Raw genomic sequence first — 24,121 nt, 5'->3', positions numbered from 1 at the left:
GCTTGCTTGGTCAACTCGGGCTCGACAAGAATACGTCTGTATCCTAGAAATAATAGACCCCCAATCTAATACTGTGGTAACGGATAGAGTTGATATTCCTTGAATATTTCTCAATCACGTTCAACAAATTTATACTACTAATCATCACTTGGTCAATCTCGAGTTGATTGAGGAGTATTTTGCCTCACTTCAAATTCCTAAAATATCGCAGAATGTAGTGACGATGCTACAGATGAAAATTACAGAAGTTGAGATCTCGACCGTTATTAAATCTCTGGCGGACGCAAAAGCTTGTGGTGAGGATGGGTTCCTGAGTGAACTATATAAATGTTTTGTGAAAGAGTTGACCCCTTTTTTGGTAAAGTTATTTGAGTTTATTAAAATGAGTAGGGCGGTGCCCCCTAAATTTAAAAAAGCAATAGTAGTTAGCTTTGTAAAAAAGGGTAAACCCTCTAATAATCTGAATTCTTACTGTCCAATTAGTTTATTGAACATCGATTATAACATTTTCATGAAAATTTGGGCACAGCGGTTTACTTCTGCAGCTAAAGAAGTGATACATGGTGATCAAACAGGGTTTATTGCGTGCCGAATGATGTTGACTTATCCCCATTTTTTGATTCAAGCTCTTGATTTTTTTAGTTTGAATAAGACTCCTGCCTGTATCATGATGGTAGATGCAGAAAAAGCCTTTGATTTAGTTAACTGGGATTCATTATTTTTTGCACTTTCTAGGTTTGGTTTTCCACAATTTGTAATAACTATGATTAAAACTATTTACCAGGGGGCACAGGCTCAGATTATAATTAATGGGGATCAAGTAGGGTTAATTAAGATTAACCACGGGACCAGGCAAGGTTGTCCCTTATCACCTCTTTTGTTTACTTTTTTATTGTACCTCTTGCAATTAGATTACGAACTAATAGCAACATTAGAGCCCCAATTGCAGGAAAGGCAAAACTGAAACTTTTTGCTGATGACGCTATTTTGTATCTAGATCCAGAAAAGGTAAATTTGCAGTCAACTATGGCTGAGTTTAGGAAATTCGAACAAATATGGGATTACAAAGTCAATCCTGTTAAAACTGAAATTTTAATTTTAAACTCTGGACCGGTGTGCCTTCCAGAAGAGTTAAACAACAAGCAAGAAAAACTGATCCCATTAGGTATTTGGGAATTTACGTTACGGCTCATTATGGGGAATTAGTTAAGAACAATTACGAAGCCACTAGTATTAAGATTCAGAATTTGCTGAATAAATGGTCCAATCTTCCTTTGACTGTGATAGGACGAGTGGCATTAATTAAGATGTCTATTTTACCTCTTTTGATTTATTTGTTTATAAATATCCCGGTCAAGGTTAACGTTAGTTTTTTAAAGGAATCGATGCTATGATCAGATCATTTGTGTGGAATAAAAATAATGCTAGAGTTAAGCTTTCAATTCTGCAATTAGATACTCAGTTGGCTGGGCTGGCACTTCCAAATTTTCGTCTTTATTATGATGCATCATTTTTTGATTATGTGGCAGGTCTGTTGTCTAAACCTTACCAGGCCCAAAAAAATGTCATCAGCAAGATGATCCAAGAGGCCGGAACTCAACTCCCCACAATTTTTTGTTGAAGACTGCAAATCTTCCAAAACATTACTAGATTTTTCTAATCGGCTGTGTAGGGTTTTTAAGCAAAAGGATCTCTGGGTTCTTTTCCTTAAAATTAATCGAGTGTTGTGATTTAGGTTTATATATTCCCTCTATTCAATTGAAAAAATTGAATGACTCAGGTTTAGGAGTTGTGAATCAATTGGGCGTACAGGGTAGGCTGATTACCTGGGAAGAAGTCCAGGCTAGAAGTTGTGGCCCTCTTTTTTTTTTAATTTATCCAAATTATTAGTTTCTTGAAAAAATATAATTTTATTTTTAACATCCCTCTTGGAAAAATGGCTTCCGCACTTTACGTATCAAGATTGTCTGGAGTAGGCAATTGGTATCAACTATTGATTTATTAAGATGAATCTCCTTTGGTATTAAAGATGTTGGAGAAAGTCGAAGCTCATACACAATGCGATTTTTCTTATCATGATTGGCAAAGGATCTAATTTTTAGGTAACAAGGTTTTGAGAGCCGCTAATTATAAAATAATGCCATTTTTTGCCAACTGGATGGTTTATTACACCCCAGAAGTATTAAATAAAATATATCCAGAGGTGATAAATAGCTGTTTTCGTTGTGGAACTTTAGCAGAAGGGGGATGGCGATATATCTTTTTTTCTTGTCCTAAGTTAAACATTTTGTGGGAACTTTTTTTTGCATATTTTAGTGGTGTGATCATGAAAACGTATACACCTTCAGTAGAAGCTGCTTTGTTTGGCATAGGTATTAGAGAGGGTATTCTTTCTGACATTCAGGGACGTTTTCTTGCTATCACTATGTTAGTTGCCTGTTCATTGATTCTACAAAACTGGAGGTCACTGGAAATACCTTTGTTTGAGAAATGGCTGAGTAAAATGAAACGTACAAAATGTTTTGAAGGAGCTTATGCTAAGCGGGTGGGGGCAATTAAGAAATTTTCGAGGGTCTGGTATTTCTTTGCTGACTGTTAATGTGATAATGATGTTTTTGGTTTACAGCCCAAAAATGTTTGTTGTTTTTTTTCCTTTTTGTGTTGTGTAAATAATGATTGTTTCCGCTCAACCCTGCTCAATAAAAAAATAAGTTTAAAAAAAAGAGAAGCGTTTTGGGAGCTTCTCCCAATCCAGCCAGACTGTAATCTGGGATGACGTACTTTCATGATCCGTGTTTGCCTATGACAACAAAAATCAGCAATAGGGCTCCAGACATCCATACAATTGGGGCACTTAGGGCAGGGGTGTTTCTCCATTATCACGCTGACAACCTTTCCGTACCAACATTACCATAAAATGAAACAAGCAATGCTCAAATAATTCATTTTCTTAGTTCCGGAGCTCTTTCCTAAGCAAGTCTATGTTCCTTTACTAGCTGCCATCATGTGCCCTCCACTAACCTAGCTGATCGCAGTGATTGATGACTGTGACTGCCTTTTCTTCAGAGACCATGCAGCAGCTTAGGCATAACTTCTTCTTTGCCATATGCTTGCGGCATGTATGGCATATTCTGCAATTTCAAAGGTGCGCAAATAGACCATTGCAGTGCCACCACTGGTTATACAGTGGATTCTGCTGCTCGAAGTCTGACATGTGCAGCTTAGGGAATTGGAAGGAGCTAAGAGCAAGCTCTTAGTGCTGCAAGAGTTCCTGTGTGCATAGTAGACAGTGATGCTGAAGCAATTTTCAGATTGGGGTTTTGGCATCAATGTTGCATCACTGAACTCAAAGGGATTCTGAAAAATCCAAGAATCACACAAAGAACAAGTGTCACAAATGAGCCACGCCCATTCAACAGGTTAGTGGTAAGGTTATCGTATGTAGCGGTTGCATTTAGGAGCACAGTGTCACAAATATATCACTAAAGCAAGGTGGGGTAGCACTCTATTATTTACTGACGGCACAGCACATTTTCAGTTGAAGTGACCACTATATTTGCACAGCCATACAGATTTACTGCTAAAACTTTGTAGCACACAAAAGATGACTTGTGGAAATTGGTTTTCAGCGAATATTTGTAATTTGCCCATCACTATGAAAAGTGTCTTGATTTGTTTTGATCTTATTAAAATCTTGGTTTCCATCACACTTCAGAATTAGGTAAAAAGCAATCTATTTGTGCTTTTCTAACAGTTTATTTATTTTGAAACATTTGAACAGTCTATTTATAGGCATTTAAATTATGTTGTGTGTTAGAAGAAAACAACATCCTACAACCTTTCCTTTCATAATCCACGTGATCGACACGTAGTTCACTTTATAAAATTATCCCACTTTACAGTAACAGAAAGTAAACACCAGTCTCCAAGTTAAAAGAATAAGCAGTAGTTTATCAGAAGGCTAGACTGACATTTGACCTTTGTCTTTGAACACACACTAAATGTGACAACATAAAAACTAAATGTATAGTCATCTTTAATAGTCATTTACCTTTAGCACTCCAGCATGGTCATTTTAGAGGGGTGCTGCAACACTCCAACTTCCAGCATTTATGATAGAGGTGCCCTCTCAGAGCTCAGGGGGGTCTTGTAGTTTGGCCAGATCCCACCTCTGGGCCCTGGTGCATTGCACCGGCTGCACCAGTGGTACCTACATCCCTGAGAATATCTTGCCTGTGTGCCTACACCATAATACAAATGCAAGCACATAGGCAAAGATTCCTCAAAGGAGGGCTAATTGTTGGGCATACAGCAGGTGGAGGAGCATTAGCGTGCCCCAGAAACATCTTTTGGTAGGGGCATGAAGGTGGTAACCAACTTTACAGAGAAACCCCTATGCACAAGTGTAGTCCCTGACTGCATTCCCCAGTGAGGATTGCATCTCCTACCGAAGGGAGGCCACCAGTGCACCTGCAAAGACATTTACAGTGGGCACAAGCAGTGCTGTTGGTTTTTCTCCTGCAGCAGCGTCTTAGACCCTAGCCTCTGAGAATGGCCATGTGGCCGCCATAATGGTAGATACAGTTGTCGGCTGCTCCAGTCTCCTGGAGCATCTAAGGGCAAACCCCAGCATTCTCGGAGCCTCCTGTAAAGAAATACAGAGTGGAGGTTTGTCTGCATTGTCTCCAGCGTCCCTCCCAGAGTTAGCTCATGTGCTGACATCAATACATTATTTAGCGAACAGGTTCAAAGTTCTGTTATTCAGAAACTACTAAGGGTGTGCATCAGTAAGTATTTTGATGCTCAGAGTTCAGTTTTCTGTTCCATTAGCTGAAGCTTTAACAAAGCCAAGCATACTTGGCACTCACTTGCCATCACTTTCGCCTTATTTAGACGGTCCCAGCCGATCTTAGGGCTGTAGACCGAGTGTTAGGGATAACATCCCCTACGGCGGCCATCTTGAGTGGGGGGCGAGAGCGGTGAGAGCGCTCTAGTGTCCTGTATTTAAGGAGCCCCGGGAAAGCAGGCGCGAGATCCTAGCGCTTCTACCAACATTCTGCTCAGACCTCTGATCACGCAAGAAGCATTTTCGAGCTACTAGCGTGCAACTTGGTATAATTTTAAACAACGGATTTTAAATTGTAAATTTACACTCTGCTTGCACTCAGCATACTTGGCACTCACTTGCCATCACTTTCGCCTTATTCAGACGGTCCCAGCCGATCTTAGGGCTGTAGACCGAGTGTTAGGGATAACATCCCCTACGGCGGCCATCTTGAGTGGGGGGCGAGAGCGGTGAGAGCGCTCTAGTGTCCTGTATTTAAGGAGCCCCAGGGAAAGCAGGCGCGAGATCCTAGCGCTTCTACCAACATTCTGCTCAGACCTCTGATCACGCAAGAAGCATTTTCGAGCTACTAGCGTGCAACTTGGTATAATTTTAAACGACGGATTTTAAATTGTAAATTTACACTCTGCTTGCACTCAGCATACTTGGCACTCACTTGCCATCACTTTCGCCTTATTCAGACGGTCCCAGCCGATCTTAGGGCTGTAGACCGAGTGTTAGGGATAACATCCCCTACGGCGGCCATCTTGAGTGGGGGGCGAGAGCGGTGAGAGCGCTCTAGTGTCCTGTATTTAAGGAGCCCCAGGGAAAGCAGGCGTGAGATCCTAGCGCTTCTACCAACATTCTGCTCAGACCTCTGATCACGCAAGAAGCATTTTCGAGCTACTAGCGTGCAACTTGGTATAATTTTAAACAACGGATTTTAAATTGTAAATTTACACTCTGCTTGCACTCAGCATACTTGGCACTCACTTGCCATCACTTTCGCCTTATTCAGACGGTCCCAGCCGATCTTAGGGCTGTAGACCGAGTGTTAGGGATAACATCCCCTACGGCGGCCATCTTGAGTGGGGGGCGAGAGCGGTGAGAGCGCTCTAGTGTCCTGTATTTAGGGAGCCCCAGGGAAAGCAGGCGCGAGATCCTAGCGCTTCCACCAACATTCTGCTCAGACCTCTGATCACGCAAGAAGCATTTTCGAGCTACTAGCGTGCAACTTGGTATAATTTTAAACGACGGATTTTAAATTGTAAATTTACACTCTGCTTGCACTCAGCATACTTGGCACTCACTTGCCATCACTTTCGCCTTATTCAGACGGTCCCAGCCGATCTTAGGGCTGTAGACCGAGTGTTAGGGATAACATCCCCTACGGCGGCCATCTTGAGTGGGGGGGCGAGAGCGGTGAGAGCGCTCTAGTGTCCTGTATTTAAGGAAACGGTTGCTCTCCGCGTTAGCGGTCGCGCCTCATCAGCGCCGGAGTCACGCCTGAGTCAGCCCGTCTGCGCCTCGGACGTGCCTCAGGGCCATGGCATCACCATATGGTCCAATCACCGACACTACACAGGTACCACCTACAGCGGATGCAACAATAAATTCAATAGCCTCCTCACATATTAAATACTCGTCTGCATATTTGAAGGCTTTACAACCGGCGACACTTCCCTCCTGCAGGTTGCTAAAGTTGGGGTGGGAGAAGGACACCTGTCAAACCTGCCAATTACATATTGGCCCTGTAGGAATAAAATCCACTCGGATTGAATCCAATAAGAACCATCTGAAATTAAAGTCAAAATCTTTCTCATTCCTCAGCCTCAATAGTCGCTCTTTACCAATGCATAGAACAGAAATATTCAACTTATTACTAGATGAGACACCCGATGCACTGTTTCTAACTGAAACATGGCTTAAAGAGAGCTCGGGTCCAGACGTAGCCATGGCACTTCCGGACACTTACGCTATCACTAGACTCGATCGTGATAAGAAACCCGGTGGCGGAATAGCAATTATTTTTAAAAAAAACTTTAGCTGCGAATTTAAACCTCTCTTATGTGGTGGTTGTGAAGCCGCGACCTTCAAACTTACGCTAGCCCCTAACTTCACTCTATCCGGAGTCCTTATTTATAGGCCTCCGGGGGCACCATCCAAATGGATGACAAATATGTCAGAACTCATTGGACCGCTAGTTATGAGAACTGCCAACTTCACAATCTTAGGTGATATAAACTTACATCTAGAGGATGAGGACTGTTCCCTGGCCAAAGATTTTACAACTGACTTAGCATCTCTTAATCTGATTCTAAAGAACTTAGGGCCAACACATCGTGCTGGTCACCTGTTAGATCCTATATTTTCTAATCTCAACAACATTGTCACGCATCCTGCCCTGCCCCTGCCCTGGTCTGACCACTACTTGGTTAAATTCACCCTTCAGGTCGATTTAACAAACAAAGACAATACATCTATACCTACTCAGTACATAAGGAAATGGAAACAACTTGACACGGAAAGTCTTAATGCTTTCCTGGAAGAGCATAGCCCTTGCACCAAGACAACAGTCCAACAGCTTTCCTCTACAGTTCAAAATTGGCTCTTGGCAGCCATTGATTCCACCCTACCTAAAACAAAGCTAAAACAAAATACCCACCGTTGCCCTGCCCCCTGGTTCAATGAAACTCTAAAAAAATGAAAAGACCAGATGTAAATATTTTGAACGACAATGGAGAAGGAATTACTCACCAGCAGACAAGAAAAAATATAAAACTCAGTTAATAAGCTATCAAAAGCTGTGTGGCAAAGCTAAAGCAGAGTTTATCTGCACTAAAATCACGAATGCCTTAGACCACTCCAAAACGCTTTTTAAATTAGTAAAAGAGATGGCTGGTTCTAATACGTTACAACCTCCGCCTGAACTTAATAAAATACAATGTGACCTCTTAGCCGCCTTCTTTATTAACAAAGTTGACAAAATCCACCAAGACATTAATCAAGCTTCTAACAAACACCACTCAGCCTCTGAAGCTACATCCAACTGTGCATCATTTATTCCAGACAATGATACAAGTATTCCTGACTGCTCCATCCTGTCCGATGCTTCTCTCGTCACACTTGATGAATGGCCCTTACTGAACCCTGACATGGTTCAAAGGTTGCTCAACACAATTAAATCAGTCTCACCAAAAGACCCACTGCCATGCTCAGTTTTAAAGCAACTTAACAGCAATGTCCTTGCAACCATCACTGATCTTCTAAATGCTTCGCTATTGGAAGAATCTGTACCCAGTGAATGGAAGCATGCGATGATCCATCCACTCTTAAAGAAAGCCGGCGCAGACCCCAAGCTGCCAGCTAACTTCCGCCCTATCTCCTTGCTGCCCACCTTTGCAAAGATTTTAGAGAAGCACGTACACCGTTGCCTTACTGATTTTATTACCATTCACGACCTGTTACCTTCCCACCAGTCGGGATTCCGCGCAGGCTTCTCTACAGAGACCACCTTGCTGGGCGTAACTGAAAATATCCGTTGTATGGTGGATCAGGGCGAAACAGTGGCACTTGTTCTGCTCGACCTCAGTGCGGCATTCGACACCGTGTCGCATGCGGTCCTCGCCCAGACACTCCACTCCATAGGCATCCGGGGTGCGGCTCTCAATTGGATCAAGTCACTACTGAAAAATCGCACGTTCCAAGTCTTCTCACAAACCGCATGTTCTGACACTATGACATTTAAACACGGAGTACCACAAGGCTCTATTCTCAGCCCGTTGCTCTTCAACGTTTATATGTGTCCCCTTGCCAAAATAGTGGAGGAAACAGGACTCCTAATGTTTTCTTACGCTGATGATTCTCGGCTGCTCTTTTCTTTATCAGCTGCAGACTCCGACAACTCCTCTTCTCTACAACTCGGACTCAGTAAAATCGATGAATGGATGCATAAAAACGTTTTAAAACTCAACGGCGAAAAAACCGAGCTAATCGTGCTGGGAAAAAATAAAGAACTCTGGGGACCCCAACATTGGCAATCTGAAATGGGCATTCCCTCTACCCCTGTCACGCACGCTCGCAATTTGTGCGTCATCATTGATGACTCGCTCAATTTGCATCAGCAAGCAGTAAAAACCTCGGCTACCTGTTTCGCCATATTAAAATGGCTAAAAAAAAATCTGTTCGATGCTGCCTGAAAACACCAAGAAAACTGTTGTCAATGCTCTAATAACATCGAGGCTAGACTATGGCAACGTTCTGTACCTGGGGGCAAATAAAGCCACTGTCCGCAGGCTACAGACAGTACAAAATGCAGCAGCTAGACTACTATGGAAAATTCCCATCTCCACTCCAACTACTAAATATATCAGGAAGCTACATTGGTTAAAAATTGAAAACCGAGTCAAGTTTAAATCTCTATGCTTTATGCACAGGATTGCCACCAATACCGCTCCAAAATATCTGCAAAACCTGGTGCGCCCCTATCGTCCCTCCAGGCTCCTCCAGTCTTCCACGGCCAACCACTTTGAAATTCCAAAGATCAAGTTGTCACGCATGGGTGGCAAATCCTTCTAATTTCACTTTGGAATTCAATGCCACATACACTGCGGTCTGAGCTGAGCTACATTAAATTCAGAAAGGCCTTAAAAACGTGGCTGTTTAATATTTAGTATTCTGAAGCCATATTAACAATTGGATCTACTGCGCCGGGAAACCCTTTGTTGGGTAGCTGTGCGCCCTATAAATGTAAGAAATAATAATAATAATAATATTTTGCGCAACTTTCTGTGTCTCACCTTGTCCAATGGGGCCAATTGACTTTAATGCAAAGATTCATAATCTTGGGTATAAAAGAGAATGTGGCAAATGGAAATAAATCTTCTCCTGACTTGCCAGCCTCCCAGATACAGACTGACAATCAACAGAAGGTGAAATACATAACAAACAGCCTTAAGTAAAAATAACTCTTGTAGTAATAGTGAAATGACATGTTAAGTGGGACGAGGCTCACATCAGAATCATTTGCATTGTGAAGTTTAATCTCTTTGTGTTGATGGTGCATTGCTGGCTTCCTGGCCAAACGAATGTTAAAGACCACATTTAAAGGCCTGACCAGGCCAGAATGCAGTTGCAAATTGCCTGTCAGCATGACCTGCAGATAAGTGGTAAATACGCTAATCTGGTTTCTTCTGAACCTCGAAAAGCTCACGATTTTCTTCTACTTTTGTAACATATGAATCTACCCCTCTTGGTAGTTAACAACAGATAATACCCCCTCAACAGAAGTATCTAGCTATTCATTTCTAGACAGGCTAAAATAGGTCTGGCATTTTTAGGTTTATAAATGCATATTAAACAAACGAAAACAGCGACCAAACAGAGAGTACTACAAGATCATCAGACAGACTTCTCTACCCCTTCAAGAAGGTTGGAAAACAACCACAACGTTCAAAATGCAGAAAACCTTTTTTTTGATCAATCTCAGGCTGGTCTAAGTCTAGTGAAAATATCTCAGCTGCTTCTTTAACAGCCCAGGTGAAAAGGACAGCAGTGACAGAAGAGCAACAAAAATGTAAACCAAGAACTTAACAACTCTGCCACCCATAACTGCTGAGAAGCCCCAGACCGCAAATCACAGGGATGTGAAAATGGCCCGACCCAGAAAATCCTCCCAGCCCCTGTCCAACTTCAACCCATAGCGGAAATAAAATCACCCATGAAGGCTTTTGCCAAATCCACCTGAGAAAACATATATTTCTTGCGCCTTAGTCTAATCGCAGTCTCAATGTGAAATCCATAGATCCATAGATCCTTAGCTATCATGGATTGTTTGGTGCCCTATCAGTGCCTTCTTCTCCTCCCCTATGTATTAGGGTTGGGTCTGGGAAAAAAACGGTTGTTCTCTCCACACTTTATCTCACTTTTCTGCACTGCGGCCCCCACAACGCACCCCCTTCATAACAAAATTATATATTGAAGGCAAGAAATATAGTTGGGCAGTTAATTTAAGAAAATGTAACTATACACTTACCAAAGTGAATACAATTGTTTGAATATTTATGATGGCAGGATACTATTAAACTCAGGTCTCACTACATGTATTATGTTATCAGGATACTGGTCTAGTTTTATGTGGTAAAATCTTGAGATTGTTCATATTTTTTAATTACAATTATCTTTCAGTGTTGTTTCTTCATACTTTTCTTTTTGCCATATCTTGGCCGTCTTTAGAAATGCCATAAGATCGATTTCCAATACTTGCACTGTTCTGCTTAAAAAAAAATCTCAAACCTGCCAGAGTCATTGCCTCTGCGGACTGTGATATCCAGCAACGTTGCCTGATGATAAGAAAAAGAATCGGGTAAAGCAAGCCTGCCCTGGTTCTTATCTAGCTGGAGAATTGAATATTTAACCCACAAAGCGTTGCCATTCCACACAAATCAGATAATAACTGAATGTCATTTCTGAAAAAATGCCTCATTTAGCTTAACAGGGAGGTTAGAAAAGAGAAAATGAAGTACAGGTAAGATGGACATCTTAATTAGCAAAACTCTGCCAATCAGTGTTAGCCGGAGAAGAGCTCATCTTGTTAATTAAGTTTCCCTTACCAAGCATAATTTTATAGTTCATATAAAAAAGTTCTGAATACTTATTTGTTACAAATATTCCTAGATAGCAAATTGGATGCTGGACATTATACTGAAGCTGAAGGTCTAGAGGCAGTACTGTAGGCGGGGCACTCAAAAACGAGACTCTGTTTTGCCTTGGTTGATCTTGTAACCAGGTACATTTTTATAGCCTTAAATTATATTTATAGCCCCTTCAATATCGGCCTTTAAATATGAAATCTTATAATCTGCAAACAATTTGATCTTAAGCATCCCTTATAAAGGAAGCGCTGCGAATTCTGGCCGTCAGCGGTTCAATAAAGAGAGTGAAGAGTATAGGTGACATTGTGCATCCTTGGCGGGTGCCTCCATTGATTTTAACCGAGACACCTATTTTGGTATTTATAATGATTCATTCCTCTGCATCTTGATGTAGATTCCAGAGCATTTTAATAATAGGATCTGGAAGCCCAGACTTGCTCAGTATAAAAAACAAGTCATCCCAATTAACCAGATGAAATGCCTTCTTGGCATCTAGCATAACCATTGCTGCTCCCTCTTGATGGCTAGAAAAATATTCTATAGTTCGGATCAGAAATTACGTATTCGCAGCCATCAGCCTTTCAGGCAAGAAGCCATTCTGATCTTTATGAGCAAGATTTGGCCTTAAATAATAACTTGTGATGCCCATCCCTTGGCGAACAGCTTGTAGTCTGCATTAAAGAGACTTATTGGACAATATGAATTCACATTTTAGGGGGATTTAACTTTTTTCAGAATTCTAACTATCACAACTCCTTAAGGTAGATGGTGCATCCCCACCTTCCCTAATAACATTAAATAAATCCATCAGGAATGGGAGCAAATCTTTTGCAAAAACCTTGTACACCTCTTGGTATTCCATCGCTACCACTTGCTTTGGCATTGGGTATTTTCTGAGGGACAGCTGCCACCTCCTGTACTGAAATATGCTCCAGTAAGCTATCTTTTTGGTCGTCAGATAGTTGAGGGAGTCTAATTAAACTAAAAAATTGCTCAAGACTCAGTATTGGGACTGAATGGGCCCTCTCATGTAAGTTCCTATAATGTTGCAGCAACACTTCTACAATTTTATTATTATCTGTCTGAACTACATGAGTAGTGGGATTTTCAATTTAAAAAATGTGCTGTGTGTCCTGCTTGATCTGCGTGGACGATGCAAGAAGTCTTCCTATTAACTGACTGTCCTCATACTGTTTTTGCTGATAAGTCCTAGAGTTATTAATTTCCTCTAACATAAAACAGTCCTTGATGTTGCACTGAACTGATATGAGCTGCTCTTTTATCCCAGCATTTTCACATGCCCTTGCCTTAAAGTGCTCACATCGTCTAATATTGGATCATAATAGTTCACAAGATTCAGGGCAAGATCTTGGACTAGCACCTTTAATCTTCCCATGCGTATCCCTTATCATGTCACGCACCAACCCGTCTATAGACCTATCTCAGTATTTTGCCACCCATGCATAGCTAGTCCATCCAATGCAAAATATGCATGTGAATATTTCTTAGGTATGAAAAGCTTAGGGCTAATCTCTTTGAGATGTGTCTCCTGTAAAAACATATTTCTGGATTAAACATAGACAGCCAGTTCAAAATGGCCCCATATTTCTGCTTATTTAGAACACCATTGGTATAGCAAGAGATTATTCTAACATTACAGAGCATTAAACAATCTTGCTGTTTCCTGTATTAACTCTCCCATTAAATTTAACAATCTGAGAATCCCAAAAAATCTCACAGCCTCTACCGGAAACCCTGATCAATACAAATCTCTGAGCTGGCATTCACCTCCAGCCTTTGATATACCTAGGTCTATGCTCTTCCTGAAGTATCCGCTCTTTTTCTTATAAATTGCAACCCCGTGACCCGTCGTCTCCCCTCAAAAAAACTCAAACCTCTAGTGCATTCTACTTGCAGCATAACCCACCAGTCCTGAAAGGTAGAATTGGCCACCATGCTCCCTCGTATCCCTTGCCTCTTTTTTGGTGCCAAGTTGCCAGACCTGGCTGCACTCCTGAAATGCCCACCCCGCATAAAAACTTTTTAAAAAAGCAACAAAATCGTATAAGAACCACATTAGTGACAGAAAACAAACAGAGCCATATCAACCTTGTACTGTTTGTAGCAGACCTTGTAGTAGACCGTGGCCCCTTCTAGGGTGTTGCACAAATGAAAGTGACCTTTAAACAGGACTTTCAGTTTTGACTTTTGAGCTATTGAGCTTCGAGCCCCAGCAGCTTTAAATTGGTCCAGCAGCCTTGCTAAGTCCCTCCGCCTGCGAACAGCTACAGTGGACATGTCTGAAAAGACTCAAATCTGCACCTTGTCATCCATCATAAATATTCTTTTCTGAATAGCCATTGAGAGAATACACTCCTTTATATAATAGTCTGCAAAATTCATGATGATGGTACGAGGAAACTTTGACTTTGCGGGAAGTTGAATATGGACCTAATGGACCGTCGTGATGGAGAGATCTGATGGAGCATCTTCAAAAATACATGATTGAGTCAGGGATTCCATTAACTGGAGAGCATTCTGGTGACTCCCTGTATATTCTGCCCCGTTTGACACCCCCAAGAAGCATAGATTGGATCTTCTAACATAATTTTTCATCTCCTTGATCTCATCCTGTGAGTCCAGTAGCTTTCTAAAAATATTGCTAATGTTCCTATCCCAGGTGAGGGAGTGATCCTCAAGTTCTGACAATCTTTGTCGATGTCCTGCAATCGTTCTGGTATTTGCAGCACAATTTCTTCTAATTTATTTAACTTTGATGATCAGTGCATCTTCTTGGGCTTAGATTGCCTTGAGATCACACATTTCTATCTAAATAGTCTCTAATAGAGGCTGAAGCAAGATTGGTTGATTCAGATTAGTGGAGCTTATAGGCCCAGTAGTTGAAACAGTGCCAACACTTGACAGTAAAAAGTGTTGATCTCCCACTTCTTTTCTCTGATCACAAAACTGCACCCCCTTAGTTCCCTGTGAGGTAGTTGGCTACAGCAAAGAGGACTGTTCCTAGACCTGACTCACCACATTCGAGGAATCACTTAATAGGGCCTGAGTGGAAGACTGATCAAGGATATCCCTAGATTCTTCCTTACATGTTGATACAACTGCAGGCCCTGGGAGAGAGTGTTGCCCTTTTGATGCCTTGAAAATTAGCCCTTTAGCAATCCTTTGTGTATTCTCCAAACTAGGGCCGGCCTGCTATAGAGTTACATAGTTCTCTCCTGAACTGCCTTCTCCTTCTCCCTCTTCCATGGAGCTGTTACTGGACACTACACTCCTGGGGCTAATGATCCCTGGCTGAGGATGCACCCCCCCCCCTTTGCCATAAATTGGGGAAGCACTTAGTGGCATTTCACTGTTTTTCCTTGTTGAGTTGAAAGCTCTAAAGCATCCATCATGACATTTTTCTTCATATTTGCATTAAGCACGCTGCCTCTATACACCAGATTTTTCTCTTTGCGGACTGCAGTAAGACGTGTTTTCGCAGCGGGTCTCTTGACTTTCTGCAGGAGAGGCGACGAGCCCGTGGCTGTAGTTATCGCTCCACAATAATGAAACCGCCTCATGTTAGTCCTACAATACTAAAATCCTTTTGCGAAGCCCCGCTTGCATATGAGACCATATTTAGTACAGCAGATGATGTTTTTCCCCAGTGCTGCGCTGTTTAGTTAAATAACACCTATCGCTAGTGTGGCGCAATGGCCATAGCTCGCGGTTTGATCCTTGGCGACAGCTCAGCACCGCATCATGTGGCTCTAGGCAATAGCTCACTTAATCTTTTGAATAGACCCCAGCTCCTGGGTACCCTTAGGGGTGATAAGTTGAGCTTTAGAAATATGGGATTTAAATTTAGATTTTTAGGTGAGGGACTCTGTCTAGGGGAGCCTGCCCATAGACCCTATGGCACTATGAGAGCCCCCTGCCCCTACTCCTTCCAGCAGAGTGCCTCACTTACTGCGACTAGAAACCTGGCGCCCCCCCACGTGGCTCCGATATGCAGCAGTCTTTAGCTGGGCCTGCCGTACGGTCTGGAGCGTGTTGCATAAAGCGCTAGAGGTTGACAATGGGAGCCACTAGACTACCGCATATTCACCGAATGTTAGCCGATCAGATTGTGTGTACTGGGCCTTGTACTCCGGTAGCCTTACAGCATCCATGTGTCCTCAGCTGCAGCGTTCTCTGTGTTCTGTACCTGGAAGCAGAAACGCAAACAACATTGTAGCCTGGGGAGGTCCTGGAATCTGCCTTCCAAAGACTGAAAAGGAAGCCGATTCACTAGTGGGCAGTCTCTTCAGTTCAGGGTCCATGTACGTTTACAGTAATATATTCATGAAAAATGGCATCATTACCAAAAGCTTGCGTTCAAGGCTCTCATACTGATATTGACATTATGCAACCACATCCGAACAGCTTTTAAGTATTTTTTTACAGAACTGTTGATGGTGCTGTTATCCAGAGTGTCTCATAGTAAGAGCTGAGTCTCCACCTCCACGTCTGAAGAAGGTCCTGGAACAATTGCTGCATCTTAACCAAAGACATGAAGCGGAATGTCAGCATTGGACCTTCCATCAATTCAAGCCAAGCTAATTGTTTTGTTACTCATTGCAGATGCTAATACACAGGGAATGCCTTTTGTACTCTACATGAAATGAAAGGGCTCTAAGGAAATATGTCCCTCTAATCCACTAAATTTCAGCTGCCCCTCCCCCCTCCCCTTGGTGTTCATGATGGCTTTAGCCATAAACTTTCTAGGTGTCTGAAGAGTTTCCATTAATAGCCGACCCTCACTCAACAAGCCAAGATAATGGTATTACTTGACTAGTGCCTTGTTTATGAACGTGAGCATAATTATATTTTCTGGTGACATCTTAACAATTCCGAGGGGGTGGCTGCACAGCGCGAGGGCGGTGGCACAGCAGCTCACTCAGAACAATGGTAATACAATTCCATACTAATTGTTACCATTCTAAATGCACTGAATACAGAACCCAGAACCCAGTACAACAGAGCATGAGCGCTGAACAGAGAAACGACATGGAGTTTCCAAAAGCAACTGCTTTGTGTGTTTTCAATCACATTGGTAATCAAGAAAATATACCTACAACACAAATGATGAATCCAAAATCCGAAGTTAATTTCTGCCCTTCCATCTATATCGATATTACAAAATGCACCTTCTCACTTCCTTGTGAGGGGGAGAGGAGGTTCTTCACAGAACAAGGCCCAATATCCAATCCATCTGTATCATCTCAAAGAAATGGAAACAAGCCCACTGCGAAGCATTCACAATGGACAAGAACTTCAGAGAAGAACTTGCACATTTACTGCTGCAGTGCACCTTTACATTGAAGATAGCTAAAGGAGAGCAGTGCCAGCCATGAGAAGGAAGGACAACCAAAGGCAGAAATAGATGCAATGTGTGTCCTGGTTTTCCCTATGGATTGTATAATGACCCTTAAATTGGCACAGCTCATACAAGTGGCTCTAAAATCTAGAAGAATAGTAAATGATGCCAAGGCAACTTGTAGATGAAGGAGTACACAAGTCTGTCTCCAATCTAAAATATGATAGTGACACATGCGGAAATTGACACAGAGGACTAACTTTCTTTACAAATAGACATGGTTTTCAATAATCAGCTCTAATTGAAAAGAAAGTGGAAAAAAGATCCTGCTGTCTGTGTCTTTACACCTATAATGTCTTTACATACGGAATATCTTGATCCAGTTTACACTCCCAGCGCGAGCTATGAAAAAGATAGCCAGCTATCTGAAAAGAAATGTACATGCGGTCAACCGTTTGATATTTTTAGCCAGGAACACCATCAAAAGACCCTTTAAAAATACCATGAAATGTCCACACGGAAGAGAAACCTCGGAAGCCAACGACCACTTCCTGCCAGGGAGCACTGTAACTAAAAAAGGGCCATCTGACCCCATGGATGTGCAGGAGGAGACAAAGCCGCACCTTCGCTGACCAGGGAAGTAAAGATACAGAAGAACCAGGGAAGAAGTGCCTCTGAAACTAGGGGTGCTGGAGGTGCTGCAGCACCCCATAAAACATGAAAGAGTTTAGCTACAGAATGAATAATAAGGTTCCCTTTAAATGTTTAAATTCTGGCAGTATTTATTGTGTTTTCAAAGTCAGAGTGCCATATATCCCCTATACTTTACTGAAGTGATGTTGTTTGTTGGCACCCCACTGTAAAAATAGTTCCATCGCCAGCGATTGGCCGCACCTACCTGATTGTGATTGAAAACTGCAGCCAGAACGACCCAGGCGTTCTGTTCCCTCACAGAGTGAAGCTGAGGCCAGGCCATGGCTCAGCAATGGGAATCTGGATATCTGGGAGCAGGTGGGACAACAGTGGGGGTGCAAAAACTCCTTAACTAAGCACTTTGTGTTGGTTCATGGGAAACTGCACCAATAACCCTAACCAAATCTCTCCTTACCTAATCACAAGTTGTATCACGACTCCAAGAGTTGTTATTGCGAAACCCTCACATTTATGTTGCATTTCGTATCATGAGAGTGACTGTTTAAAGTAGCTAACTTAGCAAAAATAAGTGTTTTAAGGCTAAGTGTAACACTAGATATTTATAAAGTTTTCACTCAAATCCAGGTCGCAATGCTCGCAAAAGTACACATATGAAGCAAAAGAAGCCAATAACTTTTTTAAATAAACACCACTGGCCTAACCACTTTCCCAAGTGGGGGGGCGGGGGGGTTTGGAAAATAGAAGGAGGGGGGGGCTGGGCAGTTACTAATTTTGCCCATGTCTTAACATATCACTGTTATTAACAACCACCGGCCCGATTCCCAAAGTAAAAAATTTAGATGTTCGGTTTAAGTCTAGACCAAACGTCTAAGTTCACCTTTGTGAATCGGGCCCCATGTGTTTTAAGCATAAAATTGTGCCAGAATGTAGAATCTAATCTTATTTTGCTGTTTAAAAACATTATTAGACAATTTTGGAAGCATTAGTCTTCACCCATTTAGTGTCTTTGTTTCATGCATACTGTAGAAAAACATCCATTGTTTCTAAACTAGCTTGAAGGACCACCAACACCACTAGCTTGTTTTGAGTAGCCTTCGAAATCCTATTTGTCTTTAATAGCTACGGTCTTTCATTATGTTTCTGTTGTGCTATGATTAAGATTTGACTAGCCTATTAAACTGCTTGGCTTACTTTAGAAATGGAAATTCCACAAGTTTCTCTTATAATCCCATTGAGATCGAAGCAGGTGCGGCTGCTCCGTTATGGCAGAGGAGCATCTCCCCACGGAAAAATAAAATAATGATAAAAGCATTTTATTATCATATTTTTCATTACTGCCAGCGGAGGTTAGGGCAGGGGCGGGGTCAACCTGCAGAGCGTCACGCTTTAGGCATGTCTGTTTGGCTGGTCACCTTAGACCGGCCAGACAGACATGTCTACTCATGTTTCTCCAACCTAGCTGTGTTGCAACAGCCATTTTGGAGAAAAGCCCCAGGATCCCTGGCCTGAGCGAGTATCAACGCAGCCCGCTCAGACCAATCATGGTGCTGATCTCATGATGGTTCTACCCCCTGGGAGTCTATGTAGCGTGATCAGCGTCTTGAGAGGAGCACTGAGGTGGCAGGTGCAGAGACAGGTAAGTGTTTCCCGCATTTCCCCACCACCCTAAAATTATAGCAGCCACCACTGGGTCGAAGATTTCTGTTAATAGCTATCTGGCTATAGTGACTACTTGCAGTCTGTAAACATTTTTGCAAAAATATACTCAAGGGAATGTGGCTGTTTTTGATAGTTTGTCTTAAAATACTTCTGACCAGATAGTTGCTGGTGGCAGCATAACTCGGGTTGTGACTTTTTTCTGTTGTACAGCAACAAGCACATATTAGCACTGAATAGACCCGCTGTTCAGAGTCAGTTACATATTGCAGTTCCCATTAATGTTCATGAGGTGGGCATCAGCTATGTGAAAGCAACACAGGGTACAAAGTTCCCCAAGGGGAGTGAGATGACAACGAAGTATGTGTTGAGGAGTGGAGAGTATCTGCACAGGGAATAGGGGGTTCCCTTATTGGAACTAGAAAGCCTCACACACCCAGCAAGCTAGATGTCATGCTTCGTCACTGGCCTTCTGCTCCTCGTCAGACTGACGCTGCAATGTCTGACGGGCACCTTATAGGTGCTTTTTGTCGGAGTTCTTCTGTTCTGGCAGTTGGTGAGTGCGTGTGAGGGGTTCAAAAAACTCGTGTAGTCGTGCGGGAGTGGTGAATTAAAACAAGGTGAAACAGTCCACAATGACCTTTATTGATGTGGCTGGTTCCCTTAGTTAAAAAGTGGGAGGGGAGATAGAGAGACAGGGAGGGTAGTGGCTAGCTATCTCGACCCTCTAGTGAGGTTGACATGTTTCTTGCCTAACGGGCAATTCTTCAGGACCTATAGTGACAGTACTACACAGTGAACAAATTGTGAGAAAGAAAAACAAAAACTACAACCTCACTAGATCGGTAATTGGCAGGCTTAAGGTCCTACTCTGGTATGATGACCCCTAGGGATACCCTATCGGGCCTCGTAGACTGTTCCTGTGGGACCTGCACGGTCTGGTTAGGTACCTTGGCGGCGTGCGGTCATCGCCTCTCACACCTACCCCCACAACACACGTGACAGTCGGTGTATGGAACAGCTGTGTGCCTGAAACTACATAGCTCAGAATGCAATGTTGTAAAAGTGAGAATGCATCTATGCCTCTGTTTCCTCCTGCAATGTTCTTGTGACGGCAAATAGAAATTCATTTTGGTTGACTTTGGGTACTCTGCAGCTCCGTTGACATTACCAATTTGTGTAGACAATGAGGCTTGTATAGGCATATTTGTTTTACACAAATGAGGCAAGCTATCAAATGCTATTTTTACGTTACAAAATGGGGTTGTGCCAATTCAGAACTGACAGTTACCATGGCACAAATCCTCTATGCAGCTCTGAATCTTTTCCAAAATTATTCCTGCAATATGCCATTACAGCCCTGCTGTGGTTCAACTTCTCAGCAATCAAGAACTTTGTAGAAAAGAACAGCATGTTAAATGTCTCTCTCTTCTTAAGGAGGTATCTTATCAGAAAACAAAACTCTCTTATCCTACAGTAGGTATGGCATAGAAAATGTTGAATACAAAGGTCTATTCTCTAGTTTGATGTTCAGTGGAATGCATTTTCTAACGGTGGCTATTCATGGCAAGTCCTACTGTCATACCCTTTCTGGAGGCACAAGACAGCCATGGGCTCTAAGGAACCTAAGCGCACTGGTGTGGATACCACTAACAGGGCAGCTCTGGCTTTCTCAGGGTGAAATGAAATGAAATGAAATGAAAATAATATTTATAAAGCGCAGCAGTTGCCCTGAGGCGTCCAGGCGCTTGTCAGCTGTGTGATGAAACCAGCATGTGAAGCAGTTACCTCAAACAAACTAAAACTCATCAAGACAAGGAGTTACATGAAATCAAATAGAAAACCACCATCAAGCCAGGTAGTCACCTAAAGACAAATTGAAGTGACTGCACAATATGCCTCTCCGTTTCCATTGCCCGTTAGGCCCCCTCTCATGCACCCTGCCTGTCGACTAATGTATCGAAACATTATATGCCAGCCTGGTTATCAGAAGCCCCCTCCCCCCCGCCCTCAAATCTTACTTACCAAGCTACGCCCCTGGGTACGCTCCTGGTGATAGTGCCTCTACATATCTACATAACCTGTCTGTTTCCTAGTGATGGGCTCGGCCGCGGGGACATTCTAAGAGTCAGAGGCTGAGGATGGCCACTTATGCCTAACCTGTGCATAGCTCTCTGCCGCCCTGTGAAGCCCCGGCGCCCACCCATGGAAGGTCAGAGAGGCTTTACACTCCGGTGAGGCAACTACAAGTCCTTTTCTAGAGCCTCTCATTACAGACATTCTGATATGAATCTCTGTACGTGGACTTCACCCATTGGTTTTGCTTGCAATTAAGTGTCACTCAGGGTGTCACACATTTGGCAGAGAAATGTCACGCATAGAATGTAACAACCCTTTAGCCAGGCAAAAAGGGCAGTACACCCCCCTTCAGATCTTCACCTAAACGCACGAATACCTGTTCCCTTTCACATCCGACCAATACTCCTATAACACACTACAATCAGTGCACGCCTCAAGCACAGAAGTCCCTTCTGCTCCATCCACCCCACCTCCCTCCCCCAGCAGCAGCCTCTGCCGCGGGCGCTCACCTGCACGGTGGCTGCTGGCTTCTGTCCCTGCTCCAGCGTGTCTCCTGGCGTGGCCCTGACCTCTTCAGGCGGGGGCGAAGCCGGCAAGGTTACCGAGGGCGCGGCGGCTACACCAAAACCTCCAATTAAGAACTGGGTGTCTTTATCCTAAGTAAGTGTATATGGGTGGAGGTCCAGTTAAATCAGTTTTAATCCGCTCCAGTAAGGAAAAGGCTAACAACTTTAACCAAATGAAGTTACCGCACTTCTTATTTGGCTTGAAAAAATAAGAGACGTTTCGAGAATTACCAGAAGATTGCAATTTCCAAAGTACAGATGCTCCGCCACTTGCGCCGCAATTACTTTAAACATGGGCAATTTCTTGTGAGTGGCATGTTTCGGTTTCATCGGGGCGTGCACATTGAATGAGTTCTGTAAGTAACGCGCTTCTTACACAGTTGCCAAGTGGTTATAAGTTAAGTGTGAAATATACAGTCGGTCTTTGGCGCGTTTCCCATGAGCACTTTGCATTCTGGGACTTGTAGTTTTACTTTAGCAAAACCACGTATGCGTTTCAAGATAAACACACAATGCGCACTGCTGACCAGAAAGCAGAATTGGTAAAATCGTAAAACCGAGAACCTAAGCTGGCATCGCGATGTGCTTATGTTAAAGAATTTAGACCAAAATTGTGGTTAAGCCCCCTCCCCCAGCCACCCTGGACCTAATCTCATAATTATTAAAATGAGAGCAGCTGGCGCCTGCCGTCCCGTTGGCCAGGTTCACCGCCTTCCACAGCAGCAGGGTCACCTCCTTCTCGTCGGAGCCCATCCCGCTGCCACTGGCGCCCGCCGTGTCACAGAAGAGCACCACCAGGTAGTCCGGACAGGCCGCAAACTAGAAGAAAGAGGAGAAGAGCATAGGGCGGAGATGGAAAGAGCGTGGCGTCTGGCCTGAGACAAATGCCGGGCCACCTCCACGCGCAGCATCCAATGGGATGCTGCGCCGGTGGACCAGCCAATCCTGGCGCTGCATGCAGCGCCAGGATTGGCTAGGGGGGCACATTTGCTGCTCGCCCTGTCGCCCTTAGGAAACCCGGGCTGTGGCAGGCGAACAGCACGGTGAAGCACCCCTGGGTCCCACTGGGGAACTTACAGTGCGCATGCTTGAGAAAGTTGCCAACTTTCTCAAGCATGCGCACTGTAAGTTCCCCAGCGGGACTGCGCACTACGGTCTGCTGCAGCCTGAGTGTGAGGACTATCACTCAAGCTGCAGCAGGCCACCCCCTGCGCAATTCAGCGCAATGTATTTTATTTAGAGATACGGCCGGCGGCCGCGATGCGGGTCCATGGTGGCTGGTGGGGCTACGCCCATACGCCCCAATGGATGCACCGCGGCTGTGTCCGACGCCCGGTGGAGGGATGTATGAAGTTTTAACGCATGCTTTTACAACGCATGCCATTACGACGCAGGTTTAACAACGCAAGTCGTTACAACGACTTGCGTTGGGGGGCCCTGGATAGTGAATAGTTTAATTTACTATTCCAACTCCAGTCCCCGTGGATAGTAGGGAAGGTGTTGGATAGTAATTAAACTATTCCCTATCCTAGAGCGCCCCCCAGAACAATGCGTTGTAATAACTTACTTTGTAAAAGTTGCGTCGTAATGGTAGTGCGTTGTAAAAGTTGCGTTGTAAAGGATGTTCCCCCCGGTGGAGCTGCTCTGTTCAGCTATTGGGAAGATCGGCCTTGGTTCATCCCCTAACCGTCACCTACCCATCTGGACTTTGGGCACAGTTTTTCTCTCTATCTCCCTGTCTCGCGCTCCCCCCTCATCGTATTTATGTAACTCTGCTTTTTTTCCTTGTCTCCTATCTATCTATATGTTCCCATTTCGCACTCTTTCTTTGTCCTACTTCCTTAACTCCTATCCCCTCTCACCTGATTCTTTCCCCTTGCCCGCTACACCGCCTAGCCCCCTGTCCTTTTGTTCCCTTTGACTAAGCACTCCTTCTCCCCTTGTTGGGGAAAGATCCAATATTTATACTCTGGAGTCTCAGCGAACCCACTGAGAGAGTCCACAGCGCCTAGGGAGCCACTCACAGTTGAGGTATGGTATGGCACCCCTTGCCAAAGCACTCCCTCTCCCCTTTTTGGGGAAGGATCCAGTATGCAGGCCTTGGAGTCTCAGAGACCCCTCTGAGAGAGTCCACTGTGTATAGGGAGCCTCTCGCAACAGAGATGGGGAAATGATACCACTTCCCATGGGATCACAGCTTACTGGACTTTGGACGCAGCTCTGACTCGTATACCGGTTTGTGTCCCCGTCACCCCTCCCTCCTCTTTGCATGATGTGTCTCTCACCCTCCCCTCCTCTTCCCTCCTCCTTCTCTGTCTACCTCCCCTTC

The 24,121-nt window shown here is 43.7% G+C and overlaps 1 protein-coding gene across 2 annotated transcripts in view; it reads left to right on the top strand.

The window, feature by feature from the left end:
• Positions 1-24,121, top strand: part of MTCL3 (MTCL family member 3) — a 275,713-nt gene that overhangs the window by 63,548 nt on the left and 188,044 nt on the right. The gene's annotated exons all lie outside the window — the stretch shown is intronic.

This window comes from Lissotriton helveticus, chromosome 6, assembly GCF_964261635.1.
Source record: "Lissotriton helveticus chromosome 6, aLisHel1.1, whole genome shotgun sequence".
NCBI lineage: Eukaryota > Metazoa > Chordata > Amphibia > Caudata > Salamandridae > Lissotriton > Lissotriton helveticus.
Note: the sequence above shows the minus strand (reverse complement) of the source record. Positions and strands in the feature narration are given on the sequence as shown.